The 14,494-nt window shown below is 38.5% G+C and overlaps 1 long non-coding RNA gene across 1 annotated transcript; it reads left to right on the top strand.

The window, feature by feature from the left end:
* The first annotated feature begins 1,688 nt into the window (after positions 1-1,688).
* LOC125619672 lies at positions 1,689-14,146 on the top strand. The gene is made up of 3 exons (XR_007351214.1): positions 1,689-1,936; positions 7,850-7,855; positions 14,136-14,146. It is a non-coding gene; the product is annotated as an uncharacterized LOC125619672 (long non-coding RNA).
* Positions 14,147-14,494: the final 348 nt, after the last annotated feature.

A 14,494-nucleotide genomic window follows, 5' to 3' on the forward strand; every position in this document is an offset into this window, starting at 1 on the left:
CTGTTTTGGTACCAGTACCATCCTGTTTCTGTTACTATTGCTCTATAGTATAGTTTGAAGTCTGGTATCGCTATATCACCTGTTTCACTCTTCCTGCTTAGAATTGCTTTAGCTATTCTGGGTCTTTTATTTCTCCAGATGAATTTCATGATTGCTTTTTCTATTTCTGCAAGGAATGCCATTGGGATTTTGATTGGCATCACATTAAACCTATAGAGTACTTTTGGTAGTATGACCATTTTAATGATATTAATTCTGCCTATCCATGAGCAAGGTATATCTTTCCATCTTCTAAGGTCTTCTTCTATTTCCCTCTTTAGTGTTCTGTAGTTTTCGTTGTATAGGTCTTTCACCTCTTTTGTTAGGTTGATTCCCAAATATTTTATTTTTTTTTGAGGAAATTGTGAATGGGGTGGTTGTCCTGATTTCCCTTTCAGAGGGTTTGTCACTGATATACAGGAATGCCTTAGACTTATGAGTGTTGGTTTTATATCCCGCCACTTTGCTGAATTCATTTACTAGTTCTAGAAGTTTTTTGGTAGAACCTTTTGGGTCTGTTAGGTATAGGATCATGTCATTGGCAAATAGTGCTAATTTCAGTTCTTTTTTTCCTATTTTTATGCCTTTAATTTCTATTGTCTGTCTTATTGCTATGGCCAGGGTTTCGAGAACTATGTTGAATAGGAGTGGTGAGAGAGGGCATCTCTGTCTTGTTCCAGATTTTAGAGGGAATGCCTTCAATTTTTCTCCGTTTAGAATGATGCTAGCCTGAGGCATAGCACAGATAGCTTTTACAATGTTGAGATAAGTTCCTGTTATCCCTAGTTTTTCTAATGTTTTGAACATAAAGGGATGCTGTATTTTGTCAAAAGCTTTTTCTGCATCTATCGAGATGATCATATGGTTTTTATCTTTAAATCTATTGATGTGGTGGATTACATTTATTGATTTCCATATATTGAACCAGCCTTACATCCAGGGATAAATCCTATTTGATCATGGTGCACGATCTTTTTGATATGTTTTTGTATCCGATTTGCCAGAATTTTATTGAGGATTTTTGCATCTATGTTCAATAGAGATATTGGTCTGTAGTTTTCTTTCTTTGACGTGTCCTTATCTGGTTTAGGAATCAGGGTGATGTTGGCCTCATAGAATGAATTTGGAAACACTCCCTCTTTTTCTATTTCACAAAATAGCTTGAGAAGTATTGGTTTTAGTTCTTCTTTAAAGGTTTTGTAAAACTCTGCTGTATACCCATCCAGTCCTGGGCTTTTCTTGGTTGGTAATCTTTTGATCGCTTCTTCTATTTCCTCACTTGATATTTGTCTGTTTAAGTTGTGTATATCCTCTTGACTCAATCTGGGCAGATCACATGACTTAAGAAATTTATTGATGTGTTCACTATCTTCTATTTTATTGGCATATAAGGTTTAGAAATAATTTCTAATTATCTTCTGTATTTCTATAGTGTCTGTTGTGATATTGCCTTTTTCATCCCATATGCTAATAATTTGAGTTCTCTCTCTTCTTCTCTTTGTTAGCGTAGCTAAGGGTCTGTCGATCTTATTTATTTTTTTGAAGAACCAACTTTTAGTTTTGTCAATTTTTTCAATTGTTTCTTTTATTTCAATTTCATTGATTTCAGCTCTGATTTTAATTATTTCTTGCCTTCTACTACATTTGCTGTTGTTTTGCTCTTCTTTTTTCAAGGGCTTTGAGATGAAGTGTGAGATCATTTATTTGTTGGTTTTTCCTTTTTTTGAGGAATGAGCTCCAAGCAAAGAATGTTCCTCTTAGAACAGCTTTCATTGTGTCCCATAGATTCTGATATGTTATGTCTGTGTTTTCATTTATCTCAATGCATTTTTTAATTTCCTCCTTGATGTCTTCTGTAACCCATTGATCATTCAATAACATATTGTTCATTATCCGAGTGATGTAGGGTTTTTCCCTTCTTCTTTTATCATTGATTTCTAGTTTCATTCCATTATGATCAGATAAGATGCATGGTATTATCTCTACTCCTTTATAATTGCTAAGAGTTGCCCTATGGCATAATATATGTTCTATTTTTGAGAAGGATCCATGTGCTGCTGAGAAAAAAATATATCCACTTGCTGATGGTTGATATATCCTATATATGTCAGTTAAGTCTAGGTTATTAATTGTGTTATTGAGTCCTATAGTTTCTTTATTCAACTTTTGTTTGGAAGATCTGTCCAGTGGTGAGAGAGGTGTATTGAAGTCACTCATAATTATTGTGTTGTGATCAATTTGTCCCTTGAACTTGAGGAGAGTTTATTTTATGAACATAGCAGCACCATTGTTTGGGACATATAAATTGATAATTGTTATGTCTTGTTGGTGAATGGTTCCCTTTAACAGTATATAGTGTCCTTCTTTATTTCTTTTGATTAATTTAGGCTTGAAGTCGATTTTATTTGATATGAGTATAGCGACCCCTGCTTGCTTCCGAGGTCCATGTGCGTGGTATGATTTTTCCCAGCCTTTCACCTTCAGCCTGTGTGTGTCTTTTCTTATCAGATGTGTCTCGTGAAGGCAGCATATTGTTGGATCTGCTTTTTTAATCCAGGTTGCTAGCCTATGTCGTTTAATTGGTGAGTTTAAGCCATTAACATTTAGGGTTACTATTGATATATGGTTTGTACTTCCAATCATGTTTGTTTATTTATTTAATTATTTTTAAAATTTGGTTTGTTTTTCCTCTTTGATTAGTTTTTCACCCCCCTTGAGGTACTTCCCACTGTTGTTTTTTGTTGTTGTTTTTCATTTCCTCTTCGTGTAGTGTTTTGCCCAAAATGCTTTGCAGTGCTGGTTTTCTGGCTGCAAATTCTTTTAACTTTTGTTTATCATGGAAGATTTTTATTTCATTGTCAAACCTGAAGCTTCGTTTTGCTGAATACAAAATTCTTGGTTGGAACCCATTATCTTTCAGCGTTTGAAGAACGTTGTTCCAGGATCTTCTCGCTTTCAGTGTCTGTGATGAGAAATCCGCCGTTAACCTAATTGGTTTACCCGTAAATGTAATCTGCCTCCTTTCTCTTGTAGCTTTTAATATTCTCTCCTTGTTCTGTATGTTGAATATCTTCATAACAATGTGTCTTGGAGTTGGTCTATTGTGGTTCTGTATGTTTGGTGTTCTATAGGCTTCTAGGATTTATATATCCGTTTCATTTTTCATGTCTGGAAAGTTTTCTAAAATTATTTCATTTAACAGATTGCTCATTCCTTTGGTTTGGACCTCTATACCTTCCTCTATCTCAATGACTCTTAAATTCGGTTTTTTTATGATATCCCATATCTCTTGGATGTTTTACTCGTGGTTTCTTACCAACCTTTCTGAGTTGACTAGACTCTTTTTGAGATGATAGATGTTGTCTTCGTTGTCTGATGTTCTGACTTCTACTTGGTCTACTCTACTGGTGGTACTTTCATTTGATTTTTTAATTTGGTTTATACTTTCCTACATTTCTAGGATTTCTGTTTGGTTTTATTTATAACTTTTATATCCCTGTAGAGTTGTTCATTTGCTTTTTGAATTTGTTTGTGTAATTCATTTTCAAAGTGTTCTTAAATTGCTTGCATTTGCTTTCTAATGATCTCTATAAGATTCCATTCCATCTGTGTCAGGTATGCCTTGAGTTCTTTATTTGACCATTTTTCTGATGCATCTAGCATCTCCTGTAAATTTAAGCTGTCCTGCATTGTTTGTGTTCCTTTTCTTCCTTTTTTCATGGTACTCATGTTTCTTTCCAGCTCTGTTTGACTGCTGTGTTATTATTTTCTCCTATAAATTTGTTTTGGTTTTGTATAGCTCCGAGATCTCTCCTTTTGTGTTGGGAGACAATGTTTAGTGATGTTGGATTTAATTATGATTTAAAGTGGATTCATTTAGTTTCATTAAAGGCCTACAGATTTTGATGGCATATAGAGAATTAAAGTTTGAACTTAGGATTTTATGTTAAGGTCTGGAAATGTGATGGTATGGAGGTTAGTATATCTTAGCTTCTTTGGGTGGGTTGCTCAAATGCAGGCGGATATTAACAAGAGAATAGATAGGAGTACTTGGGGGTAGCTAAGGGCTTAGGAGGACTATAGACCATTTAGTAACATTTACCTATTTGCATTTAGTAAATTACACATAATTGGAGTGGTCATGCTTGGGAGGAAAGATAGGGAAAAGGTAAGGAAGAAAACCAAGAAAGAGAAAAGGAGAGAAGAAAGAAAACAAAGAAAAGAAAAAGAAGAAATGATAAAAATACTAATAAAATAAAGTATAGTAAAAATTAAAATAAAAAAATGCTCTGTTAAGCTTCTATTTTCTTCGCTTCTGGTAGGTGGAGCTGTGCTTTCCAGACCAAGGTTTTGCCCTCGGGCTGTAGGAAACAATCCATGTGAGGCGGCTCCCCCCTCCCCCACCTGGTGTCTCTCCAATCCTGTTCACTTAGGGTTGTTCCTGGCCTCTAGCCTCCTTGCTTCTCCCACTAGCCAGGCCTTCCCCAGTGTGGTACCTCTCTACATTTCAAGCTGCACACTGGGCCTGCAGTTTCCTGGATGAGGAGCGTGGGAGTTGGGAACCGGCCCCCTATTCTTTCGATTCCCTCTGATAGCCACGCCCCCTGAGAGCTGGCAAGACAGGTTTCATTTTCGCCGCTGGTGGGAGGGGGGAGTTGGAGGTCAGGTGCCTTTACCCTTCCTCTTGCCTGTGATATTCACGCCCACGGAGAGCTGGGGAGAGATTTTATGCGATTTCCCCGCTGTATGGGAGAGGGGCTGAGTGTCACATACCTGTTCTATCGCTGAATTTGCTGCAATGGGGTTGGATCTGTAGGCAGCTGGCGATGGTGACATCAGCTCCCCAATATGGTGGTCACTGGCTTCCTTGGTGGGGTGTCCGGTGTGGAGGGCAGATCTGGAACGTTTCTCTCCCGCATCTCAACCCCAGAACTCAGCCTGGAGCACTCTGAGGGCACAGTTGGTAGGACCCCACAGAATCTGTAGGACCGTTTCTCTGAGTTGCTGGCATGTCGGCACAGGCTCTGGATGCAAGGTGGGCCGCTGATCAATCAGCCTCAATCTCCAGGCGCATGGTTCACTCGCGATTGAGCCACGATCACTGATCCTCAGGTGCTGAAATTCTTCCTCTAGGTTTCAGCACCCCAATTTTGCTGGACATCCCTAACAAGATAGCTTCTGGCCGTTCTAAACTCGCTAATCACCTGCACAATTACGCAGGACACGGGGATGTTGCACTCCATTTGCCGCCATCTTCCTCTCCTCAATGTGTTCAATTCTTGATATAAAAAAAAAAGTTCATAGACATTTTCCCCTGGATAAACATATGTACCTCCATTCCAGAGATATGAATTTGTTAAGCTTCTAATACATAGCTTTTGAACTAGATCTTAACTGGACTGTGCATTAGACATCTTTTATGTCAGTAAATTTTGTCATAATTTTAATGGCTGCATCTTATTCCTTTACATGACAATGACAATATTTTACTATTTATAAATATATATATAGATAGATGTATTCTTATGACATTTATGTTTTTTATTATTAACTACTGTTATTTTAGCATTATTTTTTTAAAGTACACACAAAGATAATTGCTGCTTACATGCATTTTTTAGCATCTGCCCTGTCATTTGTAACAATGTTGCTATTTGGTCAGTGGATGCGTTCCTTTATATATTTGATAAATAGCATGGAATAACCCTCCAGAATTTAAACCCTCCCCGTGCAGTGTAAGAATGTCTCGGGAATGTTCTACTTGAGGCCAGGTGTGTGGCTGAGTGCAGGGGTTCTCCAAGCCCTGATGTCCTGAAGGTTCAGTGGTCCATTCCTTCCTGTGTGTCTGGGCTCAGCTAGAGACCTTGCCAGAATTGGCAGATGTTTAGCCAAGTCAGACTTTTTTACCAGATACCTGACTGTAGACAATTTTCATTCTTAAAATTTTTGGTCTCAGTTCCTTTGCTTGTAAAATGGGGATAAAATAACCATTGCGGTAAAGAAAAATTTAAAACGTGATATTATAAAGCATATTGTACCTGATTCATCCTAAGCACTTAGTAAATGCATATTCTACTCCTTCATCCTCTTGTAGACAGTAATTTTTTAATGTCATATGCCTTGTAAAAAGCAGATGCTCAAGATCTTATTTAAAATATTTTGATTCCTTTTTCCCTGAAAAAATATTTGGGGGATAATGGATCAAAAGAGATATCTATGGGGTTAGCTATCTTTAAAGAGCAGAAAAGAAGGAGAAGGAAATAGAATGGGGTCTCAGAGGGAAAGAAGGAGAAGAAAAAAGGAAAGGAAGAGAAAGAGGGAGGGAGGAAGAGGAGGAATAGCGGAGGAGAAGCAGGTTGGAATGGATTTGAAAGACAGTCAGAGGGAGAGTCAAGTATGTGTCTTTTACTAGCTGTGTGAATTGCAATTTTGAGATAACTCCCTTGATCCTCAATCTCTCTTTTTCTTTTCATTACAAGGATTGGTTTTAATAAAGTTATCAATATACTTAAAAATGTAGTATCTCCAATTAAAATAATGCATAAACTCTTCTTAATTTTTGTCCCATAAATTACAAATAGGTTTAACCATTCATAAAATAATAAAATCCATCAGTAATCTTTATTCCTGTTAAAGATCGCCTTTTTGTCAGATTTTTCTGTATCTCCTGGTACCAGAATCTCACCTCCTGGGAAGGAGTTTTCCAAATGAGGTCCATCAAGAGGAAGAGGAGAGAGGGATTCCCAGAGGCATCCCCTGCAACAGTTTGAGCTAGCCTCTGTCTTCAGCTGCTTTGGGCCAATCTGATTTTACTATCCCCAAGGCACTAGCTTCCTTTCAGCCTCTAGAAGGGTCTGTTTTGGAAACTACAGGGGACTCTGCAGTTTGGCTTCTTAAAGACCTAAGAGAGATACCTGCTAAAGCTCAGGAGGTCCCCACACATCTGCCAGGTAATCACACACCTGGCAGAAAGTTGAGAATTTCAGGGACTGATTTCCTATCAGTCTGTATGTACACCAAACTGTCCCTGAGCCCACAGTGAGCAGAAATTTGAAAGTCCTTGCAAGCGGCTAGATAGCAATCCCTTAGAATAACAATTTATCTTCATTTTTTTAACCTTAAAAGTAGGCTAACTTCTCTACAGTATACAGATTTAGGTTCAACCTAAATCAACAATTGATCAACAATTTGTAGCTAAAGTCTTCTGTCTCAATGTACACTTGTGAGAAATTTTTGTGAGAGTGTATTAAAGTTCTTTCAGACAAACATGTCCCAGAAAGGTAGCTCTAATCCCTATTGCCATCATCATTTCAACTGTTGACACTTACTATTTTATCCCTATGCTTATCATTGGCAGCCTTCAACATTTACTTCTTGTGATTAACTTCCTCAGAGAGCCTCATGGCTGAGCACAGGAAATTGAGGATGGTTTTCCAGGAGGCACTAAGACCTCTTTGTGTCTTCTGCATACTGTAGACAATTTGCTCATCATTCCTTGCTAACATTATAAATCTCTATATATCTGCATCTCCAGCTATTATCTGTCTCTCTATACATGTCAGGGTTATACCATATGTATCAGTTTCTGAACCTCTTTCCTGGATTGTGGGTTTTTTTTTTCCTTTGATCTTGACACCAGAAGAGACAGAGGCAGATTCACTCCACTGGCTGCAAGAACTGACTATGAAAAGGATCTCGGGCAAGTGTCTTGTGGCAGCGGCACCCTTACAGTGCCCACAAAGAGGAAGATGAAAAAATGACTGTTGCATTTCCTCTAATGACAAATTCATCAGACTAGTTAGAAGCGAAGTGGGAAGTGTGTCATAGAGACTGGACATGGGTTCACCAGGGAAAGGAACACAGTTCTTACAGGCCGTGGTCTTCCTGAGCTCCATGCTGTGCACACACCTTGCAAGGAATCCCAGTTAAATGCTCAAAGAAAACTCACTAGTATCTTCTTATAATTAGAGGTCTTTCTTGGCCCATTTATTGATTGGGTTATTTGTTTTTGTTTTTTTGGTGTTAAGGTTTTTGAGTGCTGTATATATCCTAGAGATAAGTGCTCTATCTGATGTGCTTGTGGTAAAGATTTGCTCCCATTCTGTAGGCTCTCTATTCACTGAATGTTTCTTTTTCTGAGAAAAAGCTTTTTAGTTTGAATCCATCCCATTTATTGTTTCTTGGTTTTAATTCTTGCACTGCAGGAGCCTTATTAAGGAAGTTTGGGGTCTAATCTGACATGATGAAGATTTGGGCCTACTTTTTCTTCCATTAGGCACAAGGTCTGTGGTTTAATTCCTAGGTTCCTTGATCCATTTTGGAGTTGAGTTTTTGCATAGTGAGAGAGAGGTTTAATTTTATTTTGTTACATGTGGATTTCCAGTCTTCCCAGCACCATTTGTGGAAGAGACTGAACAGACACTTCTCAGAAGGTGATACACAATCAGTCAACAAACAAGAAAAAGTGTTCAACATCTCTAGCAATCAGAGAAATACAAATTAAAATTACTCTACAATTTCATCTCACTCCTGTCAGAACGGCAGCTATGAATAATGCAAACAACAATGAGTGTTGGTGAGGATGTGGGGAAAAAGGCACACTCATACATTGCTGGTGGGACTGCAAATTGATGCAGTTAATGGAAAGCAGTATGGAGATTCCTGGGAAAACTTGGAATGGAACCACCATTTGACCCAGTTATACCACTCCTCAGTTTATACTCAAAGGAATTCAAAACAGCATACTACAGAGACACAGTCACATCAATGTTTATAGCAGCACAATTCACAATAATTAAATTGTGGAACCAACCCAGATGTCCTTCTGTAGATGAATGGATAAGGAAATTTTGGTATATATACACAATGGAACATTACTCAGCATTAGAAAAGAATAAAATCGTGGCATTTGCAGGTAAATGGATGGAGTTGGAAAATATAATGCTAAGTGAAGTAAGCCAATCCCCCCCAAAACCCAAGGCCAAATGTTTTCTTTAATATGAGGATGCTGATTCATAATGGCAATTGGGGGGTGGGGGAGCATGGGAGGAATGGAGGAACTTTAGATGGGAGCAAGTGGGTAGGAATGATGGTGGAATGAGTTAGACATTATTACCCTAAGTACATGTATGAAGACACGAATGTTGTGAAAATACTTTGTATACAATCAGTAACTTGAAAAATTGTGCTCTATATGTGTCATATGAAGTGAATTGCATTCTGCCATCGTGGATAACAAATTAGAATAAATAAATAACTTAATAAAAAAGAGGTCTTTCTAATAAATGACACTCCTCCAAATCTCTCCCCTGCCCCCTCCCAAAGTGTCATAACCCTATATAAACTTATAGGTCAAAGTCCTCTAGAGCAGTCTGAGCCATAGTTGAGTCTGATGAGTTAAACAGAGGATCCTAAACTGATTTAGTTGAAGGCTCTTGTTGGTTCAACAACCCAGTGCTATATTGTGTGGGAGGTAAACTTTCTTTGTCTTCTTTGCCTTTATTTCTTTTCCTCTTCTATTCTCAAGCTGTCAAGTCTTCTATTGGTGTCTTCACAATTCCTGACAAACTGCTCTTCCTTTTCCAAGTCATTTATATTTAGTCTGCTGGCGGGTGAAAAAAAATAAAGGCAAGTAACCAAACTTGCTAAATAAAGTGTGTTTAATAAGATTTTATGAGACTCAGCAGGAAAGTTTGTCCCTTTGAATTCATTAAATTCTATCTGCAAGTACTCACTGAACTTCTTTGTGCAAGGCCTTCTGAAGGTCCATGGGTGATGGCTTATCCTAGGCAATAAACCACCATTTTTGTTTGGGGGCTGGAAACTTTGAAAAGTTTATTTCTATTTTCAGGTGCCTTTTAAACTGTCTGCATTTATGGCTAAGTTGTGGATGGCAAATGCGGTTAATTTCTGACCTATGGAGATTTATTTTATTACTGAACCACCCTGCCTATAAAAATGTGTGGGTTTCTGTGTCTCCCAAATCGATGACACACATCATCTTTTGTTTGGATCTTGCACTGTGGTAAGCAAGATTGGAATGTTTATTAACATGTTAGAACATATAGAAAAAGAGTCTCATGAACTGGCTATTTCAAATTCTTTAAAATCATCTTCTAAAATTGTCCTATTCTGTATGATACTATCATGGTGGATATATGTCATAGCACATTTATCTAATCCACTGAGTATAGTATGAACTTTGAGCAATAATCGTGTGCCAATGTATCAGTGGAGGTTCATCAACTGTGACAAATGTACCACTCTGGTAAAGGATGCTGACATTTTCAGGTATGGGGAATGTGGAAATGCATGAGGGAGAGACATAGTGTGTGGTGACATTTGTATCATTCTCTCAGTTTTATCATGAGACTAAATTTTCTATTTAAAAAAAATCTCTTTTAAAAATTTTTAAACTATCAGTAAGCAAAATATATTTCCAAGCTGTTTGAAATTATAACCCTAACAACAGACAAAACAAGACCCTTCCTTCCCCTGTAGGAGTCTTGCCTGCTGGTTTACAGACCTACTTTCCTTTAGAAGACATCAGTGAAAGCCAGAAGATAATAGAGACACAAAGAAGCTACCGCCCGCCCGTGTAGGCTGCCTCCCTGACTCCATGGCTCACCTCATTCCTTTCACAACAATGGGGGCTGGCCAGGAGGAATGATTCCGGGAAAGACTATAATCATTCAGAGCCTCCCTGGGAACCTCTGCGTGTGTCTCTCTTGCTGGCCGCTGACTGGCCTAAGGTCAGGCACAGGGAAGAACACCAGCTCTGTCCAGACTCCCTGCAGGAATTTCAATGATGCATGCTGAAGACTAACAGATGTGAGCTTTCTCCTCCTGCAGTCTGAGACTAGACACAAACTCCCCTGGATGGGAGGCCTCTCTCAGGGCTTCTAATGCCATGCCCCCAACAGTACTCTCAACAAGGAGGATGACAAGTTTTAGACATGGCTTTAAATTTGGAGATGTAACAGAGAGGTGGTTAAGCGACTAGCGAAGACAAATCTGGGCAGATGTGTTAGTCAGCTTTTTGCCGCTGTGAACAAAATACTTGAAAAGAACAACTTAGAAGAGGAAAAGATTATTTTAGCTTATGGTTGCAGAGGTTTGGTTCATGGTCAGCTAACTCTATTGCTCTGTGCCCAGGTGAGGCAGAACAACATGGCAGAAGGGCATGGGTAAGGAGAGCCACCTCACTCATGGTAGCCAGCAAGTCACCATGATTAGGTTGCAGCTCTCATAATAAAAATCATTTTACTTCTCAACACTCTTGCATCATTTCACATGAGTTTTGGGTGAACATGTCATATCCAAAGCATGATAGTCATTTTTTCTAAATGTAGTTTTCTTCTCTCTAAAAAGGGGACAACCACCTTTTGAAAGATTTAAATAAATAATGTATTAGATATTCATTAGTGCATGACACAAAATACTTGCTTAGAATTCATGAGTCCTGCTTTTTCCTACACAGAAGATCCAGTGGAAGCTATTTCATTCCCTGGAAGAGCTGGTGGCAAATAAAATTTTGGGGACAAATGCTTTCTAACAATTGCACCATGAAAAACACGTAGAGGTGAGGTGAATGTGTTTTTTTGTTGCAGTATCTATTTTTGTGCTGCCTATAATGGCAACTCATTGGGACAGCTAGAATAGGGAACTTATCAATGTCAGTTATGGTCTCTGCTGCCCCCTGACTTCTGCACTTGCTCCTGATTCACACATGCTCGTCCTACCTTCTGCCCCTCCTTATTTATGGTTAGAGGGGTCCAAGGATGTATAATCTGGGCAAGAATGCTGATCTCTTACACTCAGAGGATTCCCACTTATGAGAAAGGAGAGAAGCAAATAGGGTGGCTCCCCTAATCTTCAGAAACCAGCCCCTTCTTCTCATCCAAGCCTGTGAAGAAGCCTCTTGACCTAATTCAGTTCTGACCTTCAGGAAGAAGGCTTCTTGAGAACATTTAGCAGTTGTTCAGTTTGTAGGTAAGTGTGATACTCTACAGATCCATCAATGGACCAAATGATGTTCTGAGGATGTGGCTTTCTGAATCAGGAGACTTCTGGGTGGCACCAGAATCATCACAGTGGTGATAAGTTGAGTACTCACTAAGCCAGAGTATTGTGCTAAATGTGTTATGGAGGATACTGATAGTTAAGGATACCAAGAGTGAGAAAGATTAAACAACATTGTCAAGGACCACATCCATAAAGTGACAGATACATGATCCACAGGTTGGTTTCCTAAACCACTTTGCTATTGTGCTTATCCTGAATGGCCTGGGTCAGTTTTTCAGTCTTCTCCACCTCCGCCCTCTCTGGGATAAGAAACTACTAGCCCCTGCAGTAATGTGGATATTCTTGGTGATGCCTTCTGCCCCACATATCCAGAGACACCTTTATTTTAGTGCAGCAAATTGACATTCATGCCACCTCTTTGAGTTTACTCACCCATTTGTCAGAGGGAGAAAACACTGACTTCCTCCACCTTAGTCACCAATTGGCTGATAATTATGATAAAGGAATTAATGATATATTTGAATTGATGTTCCCAATGTCACATCACAAATAAGAATCCATCTTCCTTTCCCCTTTTCTATGTCCAAGGGGCTGTCTGGGGACAGTTCTATAAGTTTCTTTGTGAAAAGTTTACCTCGTATCTTTAAGCCAATTAGGTTTCTGTCTTTGAGAATTTTGTAATAACAAATATTTGATAGAACATCACAGCATTGATGAAAGATAAAAGGACATCTTCCTTCTTTGAAGTTCAAGTAATTTCCAGAGATTGGTGTAACAAATGAGGACTACTTAAAAAGAATTCCAACAAAAAGTAATAATGCTAAAACGTCCAAGAAAACCTTGCCAAAAGTTCAATATCATTTTTGAAAGAAAGGAAAAATAAAAAAGAAATTTGCTTTCATTTTAATTATCGTTGTTGTTAGGGTGTTTTCTTGTTTTCCACATCAAGTACAGGAATGACTTAGAGATGCTGCATAATAAATATCTTAGGCCATGCATGCTGTCATGTTCAAAAGCACAGTAGTGTACAAGTGTGATTTTGAGTAGATGCTAGGGTTACGTGGAGAATACTTTTGTTTGATTTGTGCATTGTTCTTGTTTTGGAAAAGTCAATCTCAACAATGCTGTCTAACAAGTCTGAAAGAATAGTGTAGGAAATTTTAAAAAATGATTTTTGTTCTTTTCCATGTTTCCAAATCTACTCAAGTCACGGTCTAAAGTGATTGGCATGGAGGAAGAGGCCATGCTCCTTGTCCTTGAGAATGTAGGTTCTTCCAACTCACAACATTTCCATGGAAGGGCCAGAGTGTAGGAGGTCACAGATAAGTGTCAAGGCCAGGTCTGGAAGTGGCAGTGTCACTTCTAGGCAAAGCTCAGTCACATCATGCTTACCTCTTTTGTTGTTGTTGTTGTTCTAATTAGGACATCATGCTTACCTCTTTTATTGTTGCTGTTGTTGTTGTTCTAATTAGAACATCACGCTTACTTCTTTGCATAAAGAGAATGGGAAAGGTCTTGAATACCCAGGACAAACTCAAAGAGCTTTATGACTGTATTTCATGGTCACCTCTACATCATCTTTGGAATTTTTGCTTCTACCCTTGAACCCTTCACCCTAATTTCAATCCAGGCAATGAAATGTTTGGAAAAAAAATTAGATTCTACCATTTTTGTGCTTAAAACTCAGCAGTGGCTCTATGATTTTTATAAAGTAAAAGCTAAAATCAATCTCAATGACCTCCTGGAACCCTTTACCTTGCCAACTTCAACTTCTACCACACTCTTGCCTTGAGTTGCCCTCTGTTTGGAAAGTTCTTAGCCAATGGCTCTCCTGCACCTCCTTCAAATCCAAGTTCACCTTGTCAATGAGGTCAACCACTGTCATTGCATTTAAAATATTAATTGTTCTTCTACCCAACACGTCCAAGCCCTGCTACCTTATTGTCTTTCTTCCAGGTCATTTAGCACCTTTTACCTGGTATTTAAATTTATATTATGATGATTATCTATCGTCCATGTTCCCATCTCAGACAGTAAGCTTGTCACACGAGTTGGTGGTGGTAGGCTGTAAGGAGGACACGTCCCACATTTTGTTCTATCTTGGCTATAGGAGCAGATATTTATGTTTATTTTGTGACAATGGCCTAGATTAATGCTTGCAACATGGCAGACACTCAACTCATATTTACTGCAGGAACGAATGAATTAGAAAAGAAATTATGATGAAAATTATAAAAATAATGTGACTGAATGAAGCCACCAGGACCATCCAAAGGTCCTGAGACATAGGTTCACTTCGCACTTAACAGTAGTGGAGCTTGGTACACTCACTGCCTTTGAAATGCTCCATTTCCTCTTCTGCAAAATGAGGATTTTTCTCTCTATGTATTATATCTACCTCTCAATGTCATCATAATTGTTTAAATATTGA

Source organism: Marmota marmota, unplaced genomic scaffold, assembly GCF_001458135.2.
Source record: "Marmota marmota marmota unplaced genomic scaffold, marMar, whole genome shotgun sequence".
In the NCBI taxonomy this organism is placed as follows: Eukaryota; Metazoa; Chordata; class Mammalia; order Rodentia; family Sciuridae; genus Marmota; species Marmota marmota.